This window comes from Salmo trutta, chromosome 27 (assembly GCF_901001165.1).
Source record: "Salmo trutta chromosome 27, fSalTru1.1, whole genome shotgun sequence".
NCBI lineage: Eukaryota > Metazoa > Chordata > Actinopteri > Salmoniformes > Salmonidae > Salmo > Salmo trutta.
Window position 1 is genome coordinate 26324101 of NC_042983.1, and position 15129 is coordinate 26339229.

At 41.4% G+C, this 15129-nt stretch overlaps 2 pseudogenes; both read left to right on the plus strand.

Annotated features, from left to right (window-relative positions):
* The first annotated feature begins 555 nt into the window (after positions 1-555).
* Positions 556-4268, plus strand: LOC115164735 (UDP-glucuronosyltransferase 2A2 pseudogene; annotated as a pseudogene).
* A 1838-nt stretch (positions 4269-6106) lies between these two features.
* Positions 6107-11997, plus strand: LOC115164736 (UDP-glucuronosyltransferase 2A2 pseudogene; annotated as a pseudogene).
* The last annotated feature ends 3132 nt before the right edge of the window (positions 11998-15129 follow it).

Genomic DNA, 15129 nt, shown 5'->3' on the forward strand with positions numbered 1-15129 from the left:
TTTTCCCATGGTCAAATAAAATCTAAGAATTAACACTAAAAACCTCATAGCATTTATACTACTACTACTACTACCATGTAAACTCCCCTTCACAGGTAGATGCTTCCACACTTTTCAGAATAAGAAGTGTGTGCACAGAAAGGCAGTAATTTATATAAAGACACTGAAAACATTGCTAAATTGTTTTGAAAACAGAACGTATTATCCATGAATTATGTCCCATAATACTTATAGTATCACCTCTGACTGTATTCAAATGACATGGATATCAAACATAATTTGCAGTAGGCTGCATAGAGTACTTAGGAGAATGACACACATGACCAGCCTTGGACCCACTCCCTGGACCAACTCCAATTTTAGTTTTTCAAACAGATTTGTTAATTATTTTATTTCAGTTTACTAAACAGTTTTTTCATGATCAGTTTCCATTTAAGTTCACGTTTTAGTTCACTATAACAATGTTGAACTAATTACCATTTCCTAATACATAACAGGAAGCCAACACATAAAAGCAATTACAGGGGTGTTATTACGCTGCATGAACTTTGAACAAGAGAGCACAGATTAGTTGTGGCAGCATAAGTTAGGTTACTCCAGCTCAAAGCCACAGCCATAGGACTACTTTCAGTGTTTGCAAACTGCTGTTTAGGAGGGGGTTGGCCAAACATTACTTTGGATTTAAGGCTACTTGCAGACTGGGATTTTTTTGGTAAGTGTTTATGTGAATAAAATGTAGTTTAGAGTAACAGTTAAAGTACTGGAATATCGGAATAGTTAAACCTGTTGTTGAAACAGTTTCTGATCTCAGTACCTGGTGTTGAAAACATGGCATCATCATACCTACAACGTTCTCAGATTAACCCATTGGAACTCATATCGATCTATGTTTACAGAGAATTATAGAATACCTATAAATGTATATAGAAGAACTATAAACTTGACTTGATTCAATAGCCTTTACACAACATAAATGTCTAACATCTCAAGAAGCATCCTCCACAAACATTTGAAGTTATACAAATCCATATAAAACTCGGCATCACCATTCAAATTAGATTAACGTCTTTGATTGAATATTTTCAGTGAGGTCTAATAAAGCTTTTTGTAAGGTATGTAAACAAAAGAAGGGTTTTCAAAGAGACGTTGTGTCACGTCCTGACCAGTGAAAAGGGTAATTTGCCATAGTAGAATGGTCAGGGCGTGGCAGGGGGGTTGTTTTGTGTGTTTTGGGGTTTGTTTGTTTCTAGGGGAATTTGTTCTAGTTTTCTATTTCTATGTTTCTTTTTCCATGTTTGGCCGAGTATGGTTTCCAATCAGAGGCAGGTGTCTTTCGTTGTCTCTGATTGGAAGCCATACTTAGGCAGCCTGTTTTCCTTTGGGTTTCGTGGGTGGTTGCTTTCTGTTTAGTTTGTTAGTATACCTGACAGAACTGTTTGGCTGTTGTTTGTTTTTTCTTTATTAAGCGTTTTCATTCAAAGTAAAAGATGAGCACTCAACACGCTGTGCCTTGGTCTCGTCAATACAACGCCTGTGACACGTTGTCAGAGTAGCTCCCATTCTATACATATTTCGTGTTGCATCTGGGCTTTGCCAGTGGAAACAATTGTGTCACGTAACAAGGAAGCTTTATCCAGACATAGAGAGAACTTGCACAACTTTAGAAGTAATGTGCCTGAAGGATTGACAATCACTGGGAGAATTGTGACAGCATTGGAAGACTTCATAGCATTACACAGTGCCTCTACGTTTTCAATTGGACATTGACTACTTATTTACAGTAAGTGTAAAGGTTTTTATTGTGTACATTTTCTTGTCAAATTGTCTTTCGTTTACGAACACTCTTTCCCCCTTACTAGCTCTGACTTTGCTGATAGCTATTTTATTGAGGAAAAATGTACTTACTATGACTGTGATATGTGAAGAAAGAACTCTCCGGGAAAAAGAAAAGTGGAGGTGTATGTTTCATGATTCACTACTCATGGTGTGATTGTGGTAACAGTAGAGGAACTCAAGGCCATTTGTTCTCCCAATCTGGAATACATCACCATCAAATGCTGACTGCTTTACCTTCTGAGATAATTTCTTCGGTCATCGTCACAGCCGTGTATATTCCCCCCAAACCGACACTGTGACGGCTCACAAGGAACTACACTGGACTTTGTGCAAACTGGAAACCGCATATCTTGAGGCCGCATTTATTGTAATGACAAGACAGCCTACAGGGAAGAGGTTAAGATCCTGGTGGAGTGGTGCCAGAAAAATAACACCTCCCTCAATGTCAACAAAACGAAGGAGCTGATCGTGGACTTCAGGAGACAGCAGAGGGAGCACGCTCCCATCCACCTCAACACGACCGTAGTGGAGAGGGTGAAAAGCTTCATGTTCCTCGGCATGCACATCACTGACAATCTGAAATGGTCCATTCATACAGACAATGTGGTGAAGAAGGCGCAACAGTGCCTTTTCAACCTCAGGAGGCTGAAGTAATTCAGCTTGGCCCCTAAGACTATCACAAACTTCTACAGATGCACCATTGAGAGCATCCTGCTGGACTGTATCACCGCCTGGTACAGTAATTTCACCGTCCGTATTCTTCCTTTGTATCTTTTATCAAAGGATTCACCTAAGAGATGCATCAACCAGCCCTGGTCACGGTTGCTGTTCTGCTCTTCTCTCTGACCACTGTCTATGGGGGGAACGTGCTGGTCTTCCCATTGGATGGAAGCCACTGGGTGAATATGAAAGTCCTCATCAAAGAGCTACACTCCAGAGGCCATAGCATCACAGTGATTCGTCCAACCACCAACTGGTACATCAAGGAGAAATCCCCTCACTACTCGTGCATTACCATCCCAGTATCTGGTCGTGGATTTGTTGAGGAGGTCATTAGTTTGTTTGTGACCAGACAATTGCAGATCCAAAGGGAGGGTGGAGGTTTCTGGTCTCGTATTAGTTTGGAGCTTGAGGTGGTGAAGCAGATCTATGAGTTACACAAGGATGTGGTTGTAATGATGACTGTGAAATTCGAAGATGCCGAACTAATGCAATCGTTTCGCGATGCAAACTATGACCTGGTTTTGACGGATCCTGCCATTGGTGGGGGCGTGTTTATGGCTCACCGAATTGGTCTTCCTCTTGTCTTCAATGTCCGATGGACAGTCCAGGGTGATGGTCACTTTGCCATAGCCCCTTCGCCTCTCTCATATGTCCCATTGCCAGGAGCACTGTTGACAGACAAAATGACTTTTCAAGAGAGAGTCATAAATGTTCTGTTTTATCTTTTTACAAGGTTTCAAATTGCATACGTCATAGACCCTAACTACATTCCTTTCGTCCATCGTTACTTCGGCCCTGACGTTCACTACATGTCATTGTTCCAGGCAGCAGACCTATGGCTCATGAGGAATGACTTTACTTTTGAGTTTCCGCGGCCCACCATGCCAAACGTGGTCTACATGGGCGGCTTCCAGTGCAAGCCCTCAAAGCCGCTACCCCAGGACATGGAGGACTTTGTCCAGAAGTCCGGGGACCATGGGGTCATCATGATGTCCCTGGGGACCTTGGTGGGACAACTTCCTGAGGACATCGCTGAGGACATCGCAGCTGCTTTCGCCAAACTGCCTCAGAGGGTCATCTGGAGGCACACTGGGAAGAGACCCACCTCCGTGGGCAACAACACCTTACTAGTGGATTGGCTCCCCCAGAACGACCTCCTTGGACACCCCAAGACCCGAGCCTTTGTTGCCCACGGTGGAACCAATGGAGTCCAGGAGGCCATCTACCATGGTGTCCCTATTGTTGGCCTCCCGTTGGTCTTCGACCAGCAAGATAACCTCAATAGAATGAGGTCTAAGGGAGTGGCTAAGATAGTGGACATCGCCACCGTAGACAGAGACATCTTCCTGGAGGCAGTGAAGGCTGTTCTCTATGAGCCGTCCTACAGGGAGAACATGCAGAGGCTATCCAGGCTGCAGAAGGACCAGCCCATGAAACCACTGGACCGCGCCATGTTCTGGATTGAGTTTGTCATGAGGAACAAAGGAGCGGCACATCTGAGGACAGAGTCCTATAAGATGTCCTGGTTCACCTACCACTCTGTTGACGTCGTGGCCATGCTACTGGCTATTGTGTTGCTCATAATGCTGGTTATCACTTTAGCTGTAAGGTTTTTGTGGCGTAAGGTGTTTTGTAGGAGGAAAGTGAAACATGAATGATATCGATGTATTAATGAATATATTATCATTAATAAAATATTCAAAATATTATTTTCTGGTATTCTTCCTAACATCAACAAGAAGGTCACAATCATTTATGTGGGTATTTGAAACAATACAGTTGGTTACTTTTGGCAATATGTTTGCATTCCATTTTTTAAATGTCACCCTCACATTAAGTATTGTACTCCAAATTTGATAGTACTGTATGTTGTAAATGTTGTACTACAGCACAAAAATACACTTGAGTTGCCTGGTTGAGAGAAAGAGAGAGAGAGAGAGAGAGAGAGGAGGTCTCTCTGACAGGTGACAAGAGCTGATAAAACTCCTGGATCTGATTACAAATAGTTATTACATTTGTATAACAAGGCCAAAGGACCGTGTGTGTGACGTGCATGTGTGCATGTGGGTATGCGTGGGTTCGTGTGTCCAGAGCATAACCTCACCTCCCAGGGGATGTGTCCATTGAACCAGCTGTGGTTAAGCAGTATGCTGCATCTCAGCTTCAGCTCTCCCTTCACCTCTATGGGTAGCTTCTCTCCTTGAAGTATAGGAAAGGCAGAGGTAAGTAAGGCATAGGTAGACAAAGAGTTAAGGGAGTGAGACAAAGAGCTGTAGGTAGGCTCGTAGGTAGGCTAAAGCTTGTAAAGCCTTCTACGACAATTTTGTTATCTGATTTATAGCAACCCAAATCAATAGAACTTCAACAGAATGCAGGGTTGTTGCAAGCAAATCACTTGAGTAAAACTATAAAATAATTTAAATTCATAAATTATTAATAAATGATTTAGCTCTATGAACCTGAGGTCGCTACCTCACTTTTTTTTACCTAAAATGCTCAGGAGACGACATACTGGTCCACATGGTAGGCTATGTGGCCTGCTGAGCAGGCTCAGTTTAAAAAAACCTGCATGTTGTTTCCCTGCAGTACATTAGCTATTTTTTCTCATGGTCAAATAAAATCTAAGAATTAACACTAAAACCTCATAGCATTTATACTACTACTACTACTACTACCATGTAAACTCCCCTTCACAGGTAGATGTTACCACACATTTCAGAATAAGAAGTGTGAGCACAGACAGTGTCACATCCTGACCATAGTAGAGTAGGTCAGGGCGTGACAGGGGGTGTTTGTCTGTTTTTGTATTTCTATGTTCAGTTTCTAGTTTTGTATTTCTATGTTGGTTTTTGTTTGGCATGACCTCCAATTAGAGGCAGCCGGTTGTTGTTGTCTCTAATTGGAGGTCATATTTAAGTTGATGTTTGTGCCACCTGTTTTTGTGGGAGATTATATTTTGTGAGTACTGTTTGTTCCTCCTGCGTCACGGTTTGTTGTTTTGTCCTTCAGTTTATTTTGGTATTGCATTAAGTTTCACAGTCTAATAAATATGTGGAACAAAACAGATTATTCATTTTGGTCCAATCATTTAAACAGCTGTGACAGACAGGCAGTAATTTATATAAAGACACTGAAAACATTGCTAAGGTGTGTTGAAAACAGACCGCATTATTCATGAATTATGGCCCATAATACTTATAGTATCACCTCTGACTGTATTCAAATGACATGGATATCAAACATAATTTGCAGTAGGCTGCATAGAGTACTTAGGAGAATGACACACATGACCAGCCTTGGACCCACTCCCTGGACCAACTCCAATTTTAGTTTTTCAAACAGATTTGTTAATTATTTTATTTCAGTTTACTAAACAGTTTTTTCATGATCAGTTTCCATTTAAGTTCACGTTTTAGTTCACTATAACAATGTTGAACTAATTACCATTTCCTAATACATAACAGGAAGCCAACACATAAAAGCCTTACGCAATTACAGGGGTGTTATTATGCTGCATGTCAGAACTTGTGAACTTTGAACAAGAGAGCACAGATTAGTTGTGGCAGCATAAATTAGGTTACTCCAGCTCAAAGCCACAGCCATAGGACTACTTTCAGTGTTTGCAAACTGCTGTTTAGGAGGGGGTTAGCCAAACATTACTTTGGATTTAAGGCTACTTGCAGACTGGGATTTTTTTTGGTAAGTGTTTATGTGAATAAAATCTAGTTTAAAGTAACAGTTAAAGTTGTGGAATATCGGAATAGTTAAACCTGTTGTTGAAACAGTTTCTGATCTCAGTACCTGGTGTTGAAAACATGGCATCATCATACCTACAACGTTCTCAGATTAACCCATTGGAACTCATATCGATCTATGTTTACAGAGAATTATAGAATACCTATAAACTTGACTTGATTCAACAACCTTTAGACAATATAAATGTCTAACATCTCAAGAAGCATCCTCCACAAACATTTGTAGTTATACAAATCCATATAAAACTCGGCATCACCATTCAAATTAGATTAACTCCTTTGATTGAATATTTTCATTGAGGTCTAACAAAGCTTTTTGTAAGGTATGTAAACAAAAGAAGAGTTTTTAAAGAGACGTTGTCAGAGTACCATAATTTCCGGACTATAAGCCGCAACTTATTTCCCACGCTTTGATCCTCGCTGCTTAAACAATGACGCGGCTAATATATGGATTTTTCCCGCTTTCAAATTTTTTTTTCTACAAAAAAACACATTCTGTGACGTGCTCAGTTTTTTTGGCGGCATGAAGCTTTCATTAGACCAATGAAATTGCCGAACGGGTTAAGGTCAAACAACTTTTTTGTTTACTGTTTAAATTAAATCGAGCGCTCTCAAACTTCCCATCATTCTGATTACGGTAGTCATTTTGTCACCCTCATCATGGCAAAGACACAGAGAAATGCATATGATGCAGCTTTCAAGTTGAAGGCGATTGATCTGGCTGTTGGAAAAGGAAATAGAGCTGCTGCACGGGAGCTTGGTCTTAATGAGTCGATGATAAGACGTTGGAAACAGCAGCGTGAGGAAGACTCAGTGCAAAAAGCCAACTAAAGCTTGCTGCTAATTTTTTATGTTTTGTTACAAGCCGTGTTTCGTTAAAGCCTATTTATTTTTGTTACAAGCCATGTTTCGTTAAAGCCTGTGTAAAGTTCATTTGTTTCAATGTACCGATAGGCACCTGCGGCTTATAGACATGTGCGGCTTATTTATGTTCAAAATAATACTTTTTTTATTTAATTCAGTGGGTGCGGCTTATATTCAGGTAGTCAATAGTCCGGAAATTACGGTAGCTCCCATTCTATACATATTTCGTGTTGCATCTGGGCTTTGCCAGTGGAAACAATTGTGTCACGTAACAAGGAAGCTTTATCCAGACATAGAGAGAACTTGCACAACTTTAGAAGTAATGTGCCTGAAGGATTGACAATCACTGGGAGAATTGTGACAGCATTGGAAGACTTCATAGCATTACACAGTGCCTCTACGTTTTCAATTGAACATTGACTACTTATTTACAGTAAGTGTAAAGGTTTTTATTGTGTACATTTTTTTGTAAAATTGTCTTTCGTTTACGAACACTCGCACTGACTCTTTCCCCCTTACTAGCTCTGACTTTGCTGATAGCTATTTTATTGAGGAAAAATGTACTTACTATGACTGTGATATGTGAAGAAAGAACTCTCCGGGAAAAAGAAAAGTGGAGGTGTATGTTTCATGATTCACTACTCATGGTGTGATTGTGGTAACAGTAGAGGAACTCAAGGCCATTTGTTCTCCCAATCTGGAATACATCACCATCAAATGCTGACTGCTTTACCTTCTGAGATAATTTCTTCGGTCATCGTCACAGCCGTGTATATTCCCCCCAAACCGACACTGTGACGGCTCACAAGGAACTACACTGGACTTTGTGCAAACTGGAAACCGCATATCTTGAGGCCGCATTTATTGTAACGACAAGACAGCCTACAGGGAAGAGGTTAAGATCCTGGTGGAGTGGTGCCAGAAAAATAACACCTCCCTCAATGTCAACAAAACGAAGGAGCTGATCGTGGACTTCAGGAGACAGCAGAGGGAGCACGCTCCCATCCACCTCAACAGGACCGTAGTGGAGAGGGTGAAAAGCTTCATGTTCCTCGGCAGGCACATCACTGACAACCTGAAATGGTCCATTCATACAGACAATGTGGTGAAGAAGGCGCAACAGTGCCTTTTCAACCTCAGGAGGCTAAAGTAATTCAGCTTGGCCCCTAAGACTATCACAAACTTCTACAGATGCACCATTGAGAGCATCCTGCTGGACTGTATCACCGCCTGGTACAGTAATTTCACCGTCCGCTACCGCAGAGCTCTCCAGAGGGTGGTGCGGTCAGCTGAACGCATTACTGGGGGCACACTGCCTTGTCACAAGAAGGCCAAGAAGATCATCAAGGACCTCAGCCATGACCTATTCGACCATCTAGAAGGCGGAGACAGTACAGGTGCATCAAAGCCGGAACCAAGAAAATGAAAAACAGTTTCTATCTCCAAGCCATATTACTGTTAAATAGTCACCATTAGCCGGCATCCGCCCAGTACTCTGCCCTGGACCTTAGTCACTGTTAATAGCCAGCTACCACCTGGTACTCTACCCCGCACCTTAGAGACTGCTGCGCTATGTACATAGACATTAAATAATGGTCACTTTAATAATGTTTGCATACTATTTTCCCAACTTCATATGTATATACTGTAAAGTGCCTTCAGAAAGTATTCATACCCCTAACATTTTGTTGTTACAGCCTGAATTCAAAATTGATTAAATACATTTTCTTTCTCACACAATACCCATAATGACAGTTAAAACATGTTTTTAGACATTTTTACACATTTATTTAAAATGAAATAAAGAAATATACTATTTACATAAGTATTCACACCCCTGAGTCAATACATGTTAGAATCACCTTTGGCAACGATTACAGCTGTGAGTCTTTCTGGGTAGGTCTCTAAGAGCTTTGCACACCTGGATTGTACAATATTTGCACATTATTCTTTTTTCAATTCTTCAAGCTCTGTCAAGTTGGTTGTTGATCATTGCTAGACAGACATTTTTAAGTCTTGCCTCAGACTTTCAAGACGATTTTTTACCCATCTGCCAATAGGTGCCCTTCTTTGCGAGGCATTGGAAAACCTCCCTGGTTGAATCTGTGTTTGAAATTCACTGCTCGACTAAGGGACCTTACAGATAATTGTATGTGTGGGGTACAGAGATGAGATAGTCATAAAAACATTATGTTAAACACTTATTGCACACAGAGTGAGTCTATGCAACTTATGATGTAACTTGTTAATCAAATCTGTCACGAGTGCTGTCTTCAAATTCGCTGTCATAAATCAGCCAAGGCGCAGTGTGCCGGTAGTTACACATATTTATTTAGTGAATCCGAACAAAACAAGAAACAGGTGAAACAGAAACAAACGTGACGTTCTGAGGCTGCAATAAACACAGCTGCAAAAAAAAAAAGATCCCACAAAAACAAAGTTGCCTAAGTTGCCTAGGTTGCCTAAGAATGACTTCCAATCAAAGACAACGATAGACAGCTGCCTCTGATTGGAAACCATAACATAGAAAAGAAAACATAGAATGCCCACCCACCTATCACACCCTGACCTAACTAAACAGAGAAAACACAGCTCTCCTAGGTCAGAGAGTGACAAAATCTTTACCCCTGGACTTATTTAGACAAAGGAGTTGAACACATATTGACTTAAGACATTTCAGCTTAAAATGTTTTATGAATTTGTAAACATTTCTAAAAACATAATTCCACTTTACCATTACGGGGTATTGTGTGCAGGACAGTGACACAAAATCTCAATTTAATTCATTTTAAATTCAGGTTGTACACAACAAAATCTGAAAAAAGTCAAGAGGTGTGAATACTTTCTAAAGGCAATGTACATGATTAACATATGAATAACACAGTAAATTATTGATCTACACAGTAAAGTTGTATTTTTCTACTAGCAATAGAACTAGAACTGACAACAACTACTTTATTGACTGAAAAAGTACTTTCTACAACTGTGATATGTGGTTGTCTCATCCAGCTGTCTTAAGATGAATGCAATAAATGTAAGAACCTGGATAAGAGTGTCTGCTTAGTGACTAAAATGTTCATGTAATTAAAACCTATTTATTAGGAAATAAGAGATGGAGTTTCTCTGTAACTAACTATTATTCCTTTGTATCTTTTATCAAAGGATTCACCTAAGAGATGCATCAACCAGCCCTGGTCACGGTTGCTGTTCTGCTCTTCTCTCTGACCACTGTCTATGGGGGGAACGTGCTGGTCTTCCCATTGGATGGAAGCCACTGGGTGAATATGAAAGTCCTCATCGAAGAGCTGCACTCCAGAGGCCATAGCATCACAGTGATTCGTCCAACCACCAACTGGTACATCAAGGAGAAATCCCCTCACTACTCGTGCATTACCATCACAGTATCTGGTGGTGGATTTGTTGAGGAGGTCTTTAGTTTGTTTGTGGCCAGACAATTGCAGATCCAAAGGGAGGGTGGAGGTTTCTGGTCTCGTATTAGTTTGGAGCTTGAGGTGGTGAAGCAGTTCTATGAGTTACACAAGGATTTGGTTGTAATGATGACTACGATATTCGAAGATGCCGAACTAATGCAATCGCTTCGCGATGCAAACTATGACCTGGTTTTGACGGATCCTGCCATTGGTGGGGGCGTGTTTCTGGCTCACCGAATTGGTCTTCCTCTTGTCTTCAATGTCCGATGGACAGTCCAGGGCGATGGTCACTTTGCCATAGCCCCCTCGCCTCTCTCATATGTCCCATTGCCAGGAGCACTGTTGACAGACAAAATGACTTTTCAAGAGAGAGTCATAAATGTTCTGTTTTATCTTTTTACAAGGTTTCAAGTTGCATACGTCATAGACCCTAACTACATTCCGTTCGTACATCGTTACTTCGGCCCTGACGTTCACTACATGTCATTGTTCCAGGCAGCAGACATATGGCTCATGAGGAATGATTTTACCTTTGAGTTTCCGCGGCCCACCATGCCAAACGTGGTCTACATGGGCGGCTTCCAGTGCCAGCCCTCAAAGCCGCTTCCCCAGGACATGGAGGACTTTGTCCAGAAGTCCGGGGACCATGGGGTCATCATGATGTCCCTGGGGACCTTGGTGGGACAACTTCCTGAGGACATCGCTGAGGACATCGCAGCTGCTTTCGCCAAACTGCCTCAGAGGGTCATCTGGAGGCACACTGGGAAGAGACCCACCTCCGTGGGCAACAACACCTTACTAGTGGATTGGCTCCCCCAGAACGACCTCCTTGGACACCCCAAGACCCGAGCCTTTGTTGCCCACGGTGGAACCAATGGAGTCCAGGAGGCCATCTACCATGGTGTCCCTATTGTTGGCCTCCCGTTGGTCTTCGACCAGCAAGATAACCTCAATAGAATGAGGTCTAAGGGAGTGGCTAAGATAGTGGACATCGCCACCGTAGACAGAGACATCTTCCTGGAGGCAGTGAAGGCTGTTCTCTATGAGCCGTCCTACAGGGAGAACATGCAGAGGCTATCCAGGCTGCACAGGGATCAGCCCATGAAACCACTGGACCGCGCCATGTTCTGGATTGAGTTTGTCATGAGGAACAAAGGAGCGGCACATCTGAGGACAGAGTCCTATAAGATGTCCTGGTTCACCTACCACTCTGTTGACGTCGTGACCATGCTACTGGCTATTGTGTTGCTCATAATGCTGGTTATCATTTTAGCTGTAAGGTTTTTGTGGCGTAAGGTGTTTTGTAGGAGGAAAGTGAAACATGAATGATATCGATGTATTAATGAATATACTATCAAATTATCATTAATAAAATATTCAAAATATTATTTTCTGGTATTCTTCCTAACATCAATAAGAAGGTCACAATCATTTATGTGGGTATTTGAAACAATACAGTTGGTTACTTTTGGCAATATATCTTTGCATTCCATTTTTTAAATGTCACCCTCACATTAAGTATTGTACTCCAAATTTGATAGTACTGTATGTTGTAAATGTTGTACTACAGCACAAAAACTCACTTGAGTTGCCTGGTTGAGAGAAAGAGAGAGAGAGAGCGAGAGAGAACGCGAGAGAGAGGAGGTCTCTCTGACAGGTGACAAGAGCTGATAAAACTCCTGGATCTGATTACAAATAGTTATTACATTTGTATAACAAGGCCAAAGGACCGTGTGTGCGACGTGCATGTGTGCATGTGGGTATGCGTGGGTTTGTGTGTCCAGAGCATAACCTCACCTCCCAAGGCATGTGTCCATTGAACCAGCTGTGGTTTAGCAGGATGCTGCATCTCAGCCTCAGCTCTTCCTTCAGCTCTCTAAGGGAGTGAGACAAAGAGCTGTAGGTAGGCTAAAGTTTGTAAGCCTTCTACGACAATTTTGTTATCTGATTTATAACAACCCAAATCAATAGAACTTCAATAGAATGCAGGGTTGTTGCAAGCAAATCACTTGAGTAAAAATATAAAATAATTAAAATTCATAAATTATTAATAAATTATTTAGCTCTATGAACCTGAGTTCGCTACCTCATTTTATTTTAACCTAAAATGCTCAGTAGACCACATACTGGTCCACATGGTAGGCTATGTGGCCTGCTGAGCATTGGGTCCATGCAGTGTTGCCAACTTAGCAATTTTGTCGCTATATTTAGCGAGTATTCAGACCCCTCTAGCGACACATTTTCAAAAAAGTGACTAGCGACACATCTAGCAACCTTTTCTGGTGTTATTGGAGACTTTTAGAGACTCTGACGTGAAAGCACGTATCGTTCTTACTCTTCTCAACGAGCAGCGGGTGCTGCCGTGGGCCCCACCCCTGTCCCAAAGTACTCAACTTTACTGCCCTGTTTCCAATTGTCCACATGACTGGGAGAACCTATGTAAGTAAATACATTTCGAACATGTAAAACAACGATGTATTATTGGCTAACTAGCTACAGTACAGGCTAACTCAAATTAGCTGCTAAATGAGCTAGCTAGCTATCTAACCAACTTTACATACTGAATAGATAGCTAGCTAAGTGAATTAAATATCACTAGCTACTTAATTAGCTAGCTGTTTTGATGTATTCATCACTGTAGAAACTACAAATGCATTTGTAGGTAGCTAGCTAACAACCATGGAGGAGGGTGAAAGGATAACAGCCAAACTGTCAAAGGGAGAGAGTAAGCTATTCTGGATAGGGCAGGTACTTGTGTAGTTCCAGCCCCTAGAAGTGAGGATGGAGATAGTAAAAAACATAATATTCAGTGCGGTGTAAATTGAGTATAATGAAGTCTGTTTCTTGAGAGGTTTTCTGTCCTCAGATAAAGAGAGCTATGAAAGCCTGTCTACAGATGAATGTCCCACTGAAGAGCAGTGGTTCTCAGTCCTGGTCCAGGGGACTCAAAGGGGTGCACATTTTTGTTTTTGCCTTAGCACTGCACAGCTGATTCAAATTATCAACTAATCATCAAGTTTCAAGTGGTATTTATGTATTCATTTGTGATGGTATCCTTGATATGATCCTGTTATTGTTCCATGCATCTATCTATCCAATGTTATCATGATTTGTTATAAGGGATATTATACTTTAGTAATCCACAATTACCTGGAGATGTAAAAGTCTAATAATGACATTATCTTCCATATTCCTACAGATACCTTGTAACTGGAGATTATTTTAAAACGATTACCTACAGTTTTTTATTTATCTATTTTATTTCACCTTTATTTAACCAGGTTGGCTAGTTGAGAACAAGTTCTCATTTGCCACTGTGACCTGGCCAAGATAAAGCAAAGCAGTTCGACACATACAACAACACTGAGTTACACATGGAATAAACAAACATACAATCAATAATCTATATACAGCATATACAGAAAATCTATATACAGCATGTGCAAATGAGGTAGGATAAGAGAAGTACAATATAGCAATTAAACACTGGAATGGTAGGACGTGCCGAGGATGAATGTGCAAGTTGAGATACTGGGGTGCAAAGGAGCAAGATAAATAAATAAATAAATACAGTATGGGGATGAGGTAGATTGGATGGGCTATTTACAGATGAGCTATGTACAGAGAGATATACCTGCTGGAGCGCGTGCTACAGGTGGGTGCTGCTATGGTGACCAGTGAGCGGAGATAAGGGGGGACTTTACCTAGCAGGGTCTTGTAGATGACCTGGAGCCAATGTGTTTGGCGACGATTATGAAGCGAAGGCCAGCCAACGAGAGCGTACAGGTCGCAGTGGTGGGTAGTATATGGGGCTTTGGTGACAAAACAGATGGCACTGTGATAGACTGCATCCAGCTTGTTGAGTAGGGTATTGGAGGCTATTTTGTAAATGACAATCGCCGAAGTCGAGGATTGGTAGGATGGTCAGTTTTACGAGGGTATGTTTGGCAGCATGAGTGAAGGATGCTTTGTTGCGAAATAGGAAGACAATTCTAGATTTAACTTTGGATTGGAGATGATTGATGTGAGTCTGGAAGGAGAGTTTACAGTCTAACCAGACATCTAGGTATTTGTAGTTGTCCACAAATTCTAAGTCAGAACCGTCCAGAGAAGTGATGCTGGACAGGCGGGCAGGTGCAGGCAGCGATCGGTTGAAGAGCATACATTTCGTTTTACTTGTATTTAGGAGCAGTTGGAGACCACGGAAGGAGAGTTGTATGGCATTGAAGCTCGTTATGGAGGGTTGTTAACCTGTTATGGATAGGGGGCAGTATTTTCACGGCCGGATAAAAAACGTACCCGATTTAATCTGATTATTACTCCTGCCCAGAAACTAGAATATGCATATAATTATTAGCTTTGGATAGAAAACACTCCAAAGTTTCTAAAACTGTTTGAATTGTGTCTGTGAGTATAACAGAACTCATTTGGCAGGCCAAAACCTGAGAAGATTCTGTACAGGAAGTAGGGTTGAACTGGCTATTTGTATGCATAACTTGTATAACATACTGGGGAAGCTA